Below are 8,878 nucleotides of genomic sequence, written 5' to 3' on the forward strand. Positions count from 1 at the left end.
AAGTCTTTCCCTTACCCATTTTTTGGTCTCCACCTGGTGAAGGAAGTCATTTTGAGGGTTTTCAGAGAAAATGTCCTCATCATCTGATCGGTCCAAGACGTGGTCCATTTTGGTAATTTTGCTTTGCAAGCTGCAAGCCACACAATCCAAACAGAATCTGTTATTATGCCTTAGGCCCAGAGTTTAGGCCTGCTTTAAACCTTTCTAAAGCGAGAACACTAGGATCTTCCCTGGCCCCAAAGAGCACCTGCTGAAATCCTTGAACTGAGTTCATTCTGTGTGAATAATGCCTAGGCTCCTATATGGATTGTACAAATAGGAATACAGGGACTAGGTAAATATTCGTTGACTGAATCAGTGATTTAATAGTGGAATTCCAAAGTCATTACCAAACCCAAACCAAACCCACTGCCATCGAGTCGATTCCAACTCATAGTGACCCTACAGGACAGAGAAAGTCATTACAGCTGTGTATATATGTATGTGTAAATGTGTGTGCAAAATAGATAAGTAAATAAATGAATAAATACATACTCTATTTTAAAAGGCAGAGTTAAAAAAAAACATATGGTTCAAAAGACTGTGCTGAGAGCAGTAAGTCTATAATATATAATACCTTCTTGATCTCTAGTCCCCAACTCTCCCCCCATCCTTGATAATGCTTACTAGTTTCTTCAGTCTTCCAGAGAGAATCTATGTATAAATTAGTATGTTATTGTTGTTAGTTGCTGTTGACTCAATTCTGAAAAATGATGATCCCTGTATGCAGAGTAGAACTACTCCATAGGGTTTTCAAGGCTGTGACCTTTCAGAAACAGATTGCCAGGCCTCTATTTCAAGTCATCTCTAGGTAGGTTCTAACCACCAAACTTTTAGCTCATAGTGGAGCACTTAACCATTTGCACCACTATATATATATATATATATATATATATATATATATATATATATATATGGAAACCCTGGTGGTGTAGTGGTTAAGTGCTACAGCTGCTAGCCAAAAGGTCGGCAGTTCAAATCCACCAGGTGCTCCTTGGAAACTCTACGGGGGCAATTCTACCCTGTCCTTTAGGATCGCTATGAGTCAGAATCGACTCGATGGCAGTGGGTTTGCTTTGGTTTTTTATATATATATATATTTTATAAAGGTTGTCCTTTTTAAAATGCTAATACATACTTCTACTGTGTATTAACAAATGTATTTATGGAGCCCTGGTAGCACAGTGATTAAGAGCTCGGCTGCTAACCAAAAAAAAATGGGGAGTTCGAAGCCACCAGACATTCCTTGGAAACCCTATGGGTCAGTTCTCTCTGTCCTGTAGGGTCGCTATAAGTGGGAATCAACTCGACAACAATGGGTTTGGTTTGGATTTATATGTATTTATATAAATATTTGTATTCTCTCCACTCCAGAAAGTATTTTAAATGGTTTATAGCCTTAGCTGGTAAAGATAATGAAACCATGAAATAAAGTATTTTCCCAAATCGACATTAGGATCCTGACAATTTCTATTCGACTGATGTCTGCTTAGACATCTGCTTAGACATCAGCTGAATAGAAATCATAGACCCCTTTGGTGTCTCACAGGGCCTGACACAGAGTTGGGCAACAATAAATATTCATGAGATCAAAATTAGATGAATTGTAGAGAGAATGTCAGCTCAGACCCTGAACACGGAAATCTCATTATTTGCATCCCACTGCCCTGAGGAATGTCTCCAGACAGTACCCGAGAGACTGCTCCTGTGAGCTCGGCTCTGACTTACTTCAGCCTTGCACCTTCAGCTGCATTGATGCTTTGGAGAAAGCTGTCGTTCTCGGTCAGTTGTTGGTGTTCATCCCCAGCTGTCTTCATCTGCAGAGACATCTTGTCATTTAGATTTGTTGGTGTGAGAGCAACGCCTTCAGCACTACAGAGGCAATGATGACACGAGCAGTTTCCCAGTAGAATTGGCAACTACATTCCCTATCCTCATATCAGCTTTTTTTCTCTGTCAGAGAAATAACCCCTCTCCAAACCTTATCCCTTCCAAAACTGGTGGTCAATTGTAAGGGACCCCAAAGCAAGTTCTTAGGTTTCTTTATTCAGATATATATTAGAGAGTCTCACGTGGCTGTCCCTGAGGACTTCTCTGGTTAATGCGAGGGTTGTCTGAGCACGTAAATGTGTGCTTCAAACCCTTAAATGGGAATATCATTAAAAAAAAAAAATTAAAAACTACATCAACCAGTTCTGGTCAAGTTGATTCAACTCATGGTGACTCCATGTGTGTCAGAGTAGAACTGTACTCTGTAGGGTTTATGATGGCTGCTTTTTCAGAAGTAGATTGCCAGACCTTTCTTCTGAGGCACCTCTGGGTAGACTCGAACTTCCCACCTTTCAGTTAGCTGCCAAACACTTTAACCATTAACCCAGGGACTCCAGAATGTTACAAAGGGATATATAATAGCGAGATTGTAATAACTTCTTTCTGATTACATAATAATGTACAAATTATAAACAATAGAAAAGGAGAAAGCATAAAAACCACTGACACTCTAGTGATAATCAGAGATAACCCCAGGGATATCCACACGTCATCACTTTTAATATTTTGCTATATTCCTTTTAATTTCTAAATTTTGTATTTATTTTAAATATTTACCCATTGTTGACTATTAGGTTATTTCTAGTATTTCACAGTTATAAACAATACAGTAATAGATACCTTTGTTTATTAATTTTTAGTACATCCCTAATTATTTACTTAGGAAACCGCCTGAGAAGTGGAATTACTGGCCCAAGATGTATAAACATTTTTAAAGATTTGGAAAGATAATTCCCAAATTACTTTTCTGAAGGTTCAATGGATATGTACTGCCACCAAGCTGTGTGTGAGACAGGAACCCGCCCCCAACCTGGTAGGTTAAGTCTTAGCTCAAGAGCAGAGCACTGAATTTGTGAAGAAAAATAAAGGCAAAAGGAAATAGGAAAGAAGGTAGGGAGGGTTGAGACAGGCTCTAGGAAGATTATAAGGAAAGAATAGATGTTAAATACAAACCAAACCAGCTGCTGTCGAGTCAATTCCAACTCATAGTGACCCTACAGGACAGGGTAGAACTGCCCCTATAGGGTTTCCAAGGTTGTAATCTTCATAGAAGCAGACTGCCACATCTTTCTCCCGTGGAGTGACTAACCCACTAACCCACTGCCATCGAGTCGATTCCAGTGGAGTGACTAGTGGGTTCAAACTGCTGATTTTTTGATTACCAGTCAAGAGCTTAACCACCAGGACTCCTCACAAGTCCTAGCTATTGGCTGAAGTCAGAAGGGTTGTACCCATGGCCAAAAAGAGGAGACCTTCTCCATGTACTCAAAGGGGTGATAGTAGTAGATTGGCTTAGAATGGTAGGGTGGCCATGCCTCCAGGACCCTGAGGCACAGGCTCCAGTGGAGGAGATTGTGGAATAACGGGAACAGAAGTGATAGCAGGAATTTTTCTGGAAGGGTGATTTATGGCGAGCACTAGGAACAGGGGAGGAAGGACTGGGGAAGAGGGAGGTACTGGGATCCACAGTGATATTGGAACCATTTGGGCAAACAAGGGCCTGGTCTCTCATTCTGTGGGCAAATAAGCTTTGTCCTTGACCTGTGTGGAGATCCACAGAGGAAGTGGTGCACAGGGGCCCCTGTGAAGGAAAAGCAACAGCAAAAGGCCAAAACCTTTGATGTGAGAGAGCTCCATCCTCTTTAACTTTAATATGGCAAAGAAGAATAAACCTTTGATCTCTCTCAGGAAGGACACTGTGCCCTGCCCAGTTTCATCACAGCTCCTGTCCAGGCAGTTTCATCTGTTTCCTGAAGGTGTTAAGCCTTACCAAGGTGATTCTAAGCTCTGAAAGATGAATGGCCACTGAGATCTGCCAGGTTTAGTGTCTCTTTCCTGTAGAGAATACTGTACAAATATTATAATTTCCTATTTTGATCACTCCCTGACATCGTAATGGCTTCTCCAAGACTGATTTAAAAGAAAACCTGGTTCTCTCAATTCTGGCTCCATACATTTTCTCACATTTTCAAATAATAATTAGAATCCTAATGTTGGCTCACATTTGTACAGCATCTAACAGATTATAAAGCGCTTTTCACGTATTTTCTCATTCAGTCCCACAATAACACTGTGACAAAGGCATTATTCCCATTTTACCGAGGCTCTGGGAGATGTTGTGATTTACTTGTTAGAGTTATATGTCTGGTTAACTAACAGAACTAGAACTCAGACCACCCATATCCTCACAGCTGTTCATAAGCAACACCTTCCCACCACACCTACCAAAGGTAATCTGGACCAGGGATCTCCAATGGAACGTTCTAAGATGATGCAAATGTTATCTGCAATGTCAAATACAGTTGCCACTAGCTACGTGTGGCTACTGAGCCTTGAAATGTGGCTGGTACAACTGAAAAATTCATTTTTTAAAATTTAATTTAAATATGGTGGTTAATGGCTACCATATTGGACAACTCACAATTTTCTAGACTAGGGGCCAGCCAACTATGACCTGCAGGCCTAACCTAGCCTGCCACCTGTTTCTGTAAATAAACTTTTATTGGAATACAACCACGCCCATCCCTTTATGTATTGTCTGACTGCTTTCACACTACAACACTTCGAGTTGAATGATTGTGACAGAGACCATTTGGTTGGCAAAGCCTAAAATATTTACTATCTTGACCTTTATAGCAAATGTTTGCTGACCCCTGTCCTAGACTATCTCCTTCTTCTCTGACAGTGGGTGTATGCTACAAGGAATCAATTGATTATAATGAATAAGGGCTGGCTGAGTTCATGAGTTCATATCCTAGCATCAACCCTTAGGAGCTGCGCAGAATCTTACTGCCCTGGGCCTCCGTGTTAGTTTTAGCATCTCTAGAGTGGGGAGTACTACTAATATTATTAGAGTTATGAGGAATAAAGAAAATAATGTTTATTTGTGCTTAGGCACATAGTAAACACTTGATAATCTTATCTTTCTATCTAGTAAATAAAAGCAACGGAAATGGAAGCAACTAGTAAAGTTTCTTTAGCTTTAAATAACACAGGAGTAGTAGTAATGATAAAGGTTTGTACGTATACAGCACTTTCTGTTTATAAAGCACTTTCACTAAGTTATTTTATTTGATTCTCACAACCGCCCTTGGTTAGTCAACAAAAGCAGTTCTTATTATTTATTACCTCTATGTTTTGGGATGAAGAAACTGAGACTCTACATGAAACCAAATGGGCAACACCTGCCAAAAGCAAGAGGAGAAGACAGAAAGGGACAAGAAAACTCGATGAATGGACACAGGGAAACGAGGGTGGAAAGGGGGAGAGTGCTGACACATTGAGGGGATTGCAAAATGTGAAAATTAGATTCACATTCAATAATTTATACGATTCGCGTATAAATTATTGAATGTGAAACTAATTTTCACTAAAAACTTTCACCTAAAGCTCAATAAAATTAAAAAAAAAGAGGGAGAAACTGAGACTCAGATATGACCCATGATTTGCCCAAAAGTTTTAGTGCTGGGGAGTGGTAGAGTCAGAATTTAAACCTTCAAACTCTGGCTGTAATTTTGTAATCATCCTACTATTATACACAGAATCGATGCCCAATATGTTTTAACGGATGGATTGACTAGCCTCTTACCTCAAAAACAAGCCATCTTTTGAAGCTAATTTTTGACCAGTTATGGTAGTCTAGGTTCTCACTACTCAAAGTGTGGTCTGCAGACCAGCAGCATCACCTGGGGGCTTGCAGGACACGAAGAATCTCACCCCCGTCTCTCCCACACTTCCCAAGGCTCACTGAATCAGAGTCTGCATTTTATAAAGATCCAAGTAATTTGTGTACATGTAAAGTTTGCAAGTACTGGTATTCTAGACCTTCAAAAATGGAGGCACTCTTTCTCCAACCTCTCTATACCACATCTCTTTATATGTTTATGCCATTGGCCTTTTGGACTGTTTGGTACAACTGAAAAGAATTCCTCCTCCTCTCCCCCTCTATAAAAACCTTTAAAATTACAATTTGAAAGAAGCATAAAGTTTTAGTCAAAGGAAAAATAGCAATTATTTAAAGAGACAGCTGATGAAGTCTCTAACTTGTATTTTGCAGGAATTTTCTTAGGCCAGACTATCCAGATTACCCTCTTTAGTACCTGCCAGCGGAATAGCTGGAGCCCTGGTGGTGCAGTGATTAAGAGCTATGGCTGCTAACAGGTTAATAGTTCAACTCCACCAGCCACTCCTTGGAAACCGTATGGGGTAGTTGCACTCTTGTCTTGGAGGAGGTGGCTTTGAGTCGAAATTGACTCAACAGCAATGGGTTTAGTTTTGGTTTTAGCTGGACAATTTGGATTCTCAGAAATAAGGTATGACTCCAGTTATCAGGGATTTGATGACACTATAGGCTCCTGACAATGTCATAATGAAATTGTAGGGTGAAAGTAGTATATACCTGATTGTATCCTTGCTCTTCTCAATTTGATAATCGTAAATACCTCTGAGTCAATGGGAGTACACTCACAATGCGCAAGTTTCCCTGGAAAGTTCTAGTGATGCCAGAGCTCCCTTTCCTCAGCACTCAACCCAGAGAGGAGTCCATTCATGTGTAGCATATACCTAGGCAGAAAGTTTGCAGTTGGACTTTGCCTCCCTGGCATTCCACTTGGAACACGGCACAGGCGGTCCTTCAACCCCCTCTCACAAGATTCCAGGCATGTGGCACTTTCCTGCCTTTCTTCTAATGTGCACCTCTAGTCTGCCTGCAAGCTTTCGTGCTTCGCTTGCCAACTTCTTTTTGGAAACCAAATCAGTCTCCTCCAGTCCTCTGCCCATCCATCTACTAGTCTCTGAAATGGTAGGTGCTCTTCCATGGTAGATGTCTTGGGTTGCTCTTCCAAACTCAGCTTCTTCGGCCATCCCTGCTCCGTTCATCACCTAAACTGAACCAAAGCATCTGACTTTCTCTAGATAGCCTCACAGAGGCACAGAAGCCCAAAGACCTTCTACAATGGAGGCCATGACTTCCCGAACCCCTAGTCCATCCCCACTCAGAGCAAACCAGGCAGCAGTTTATCTTCTTGCAAACCAGTGCCACTCCTACCGTAAGGCTATGTCGCCTTTTCTCCTTTGAAGTCCACACTGCCTCTTCCCACCCTCCACAACAGTTTCACCTCCCTCTAGGACCTCAGTGCCAGGGCCACATTATCCCTCTGTACTTCCTCTTCTCCGCTGCTCTTGGGGAACTCAGTGCTCAGGAGAACGGCCTAATATTCTGACCCAGCAAGTCTTAAGCCCTTCAACTCTTAAGGCTTTCCTCTCTGTGTTTCCAAAAACATTCAGCAGCATGATGATGAAATATATAAATTTTTTTAAAGTATGAACTTTTAGAATCAGATCAGTATTTGATAAAACCTGGTTTTGTCATTTACTAGCTGTTTGTTTAGGGGCAACATTTAATTTCTTTGTCTGAAAATGGGTTTGGTAATACTAACCTAATTGGTTTGTTGATAAGATTCAGGCAGTAACATGAGGAAAGGGTTTATGGTAAAACTGAAGACATTGCTAGTGCTCCAACCGGAATTTGTACTCCACGAGGAGCAATGTCCCCAACACTAGAACAGTGGCTGGCGTCTAGTAAGTACTCAGAAAATGCTTTTCGAAAGAATAGAATGAATAAATGCATATATGGTCGTCATGATTTTTATGGCAACATTTTAGGTCTTGTCATCACCCTGAGCACTTTCTTAACTCAGAGCTCAAGTTCAGATGTCTCAAATTTTTTCTTTGGGCTTTATTACACCCGTACCTAGTTAGGCCAACACCTCTCTGTTTGTCATACTGTGGTGGCTTGAGTGTTGCTATAATGCTAGAAGCTATGCCACAGGTATCTCAAATACCAGTAAGGTCATCCATGGTGGACAGGTTTCAGCAGAACTTCAAGACTAAGACAGACTACGAGGAAAGATCTGGTGATCTACTTCCAGAAATTAGTCAATGAAACTGGATGGATCACAACTGAATATTGTCTCGTACAGTGCTGGGAGATAAGCCCTGTATGTTGGGAGGTACTACACAGTAGCCGCAACAGTATACTCAAACACACCAAGGATGGCACAGGACCGAGCAAACTTTTGTTCTGTTATATATAAGGTTGCCATGGGTCTGAGCCGGCTTAATGGCAGCTAACAACAACCTAGTTAGGCACCCAGACTCTGTCGCCTTCTGACCTCCCCCAAGGACCTCTGAACCAGTCTTCTGTCCTTGAGTCTCCACTGTATTTCATGACTATGCTCCTACCTTTGATTGTCCCAGGTGACCACATGTTTCATTAAGAAAAATTAATGATCTCGGGGAACTTCTAGATCAATTGGCATAACACAGTTCATAAAGAAAATGTTCTACATCCTATTTTGGTGAGTAGCATCTGGAGTCTTAAAAGCTTGCAAGTGGCCATCTAAGATACATCTATTGGTCCCATTCCATCCGGAGCAAAGGAGAATGAAGAAAACCAAAGACACAAGGAAAATATTATGTCAGAGGATTAAAGGGCCACATGAAACACAGCCTCTACCAGCCTGAGCCCAGAAGAACTAGATGGTGCCTGGCTACCAACACCAACCTCTCTGACAAGGATCACAATAGAGGGTTTGAGACAGAGCAGGAGAAAAATGTAAAACAAAATTCAAATTCACACACACACACACACACACAAAAGACTTACCGGTCTAACAGAGTCTGGAGGAACCCCCGAGACTATGACCCCCCCACACCCTGCTAACTCAAAACTGAAGCCACTCCCGAAGTCCACCTTTTAGCTAAAGATTAGACAGACGTATAAAACAAC

This window comes from Loxodonta africana, chromosome 4 (genome assembly GCF_030014295.1).
Source record: "Loxodonta africana isolate mLoxAfr1 chromosome 4, mLoxAfr1.hap2, whole genome shotgun sequence".
Lineage (NCBI taxonomy): Eukaryota > Metazoa > Chordata > Mammalia > Proboscidea > Elephantidae > Loxodonta > Loxodonta africana.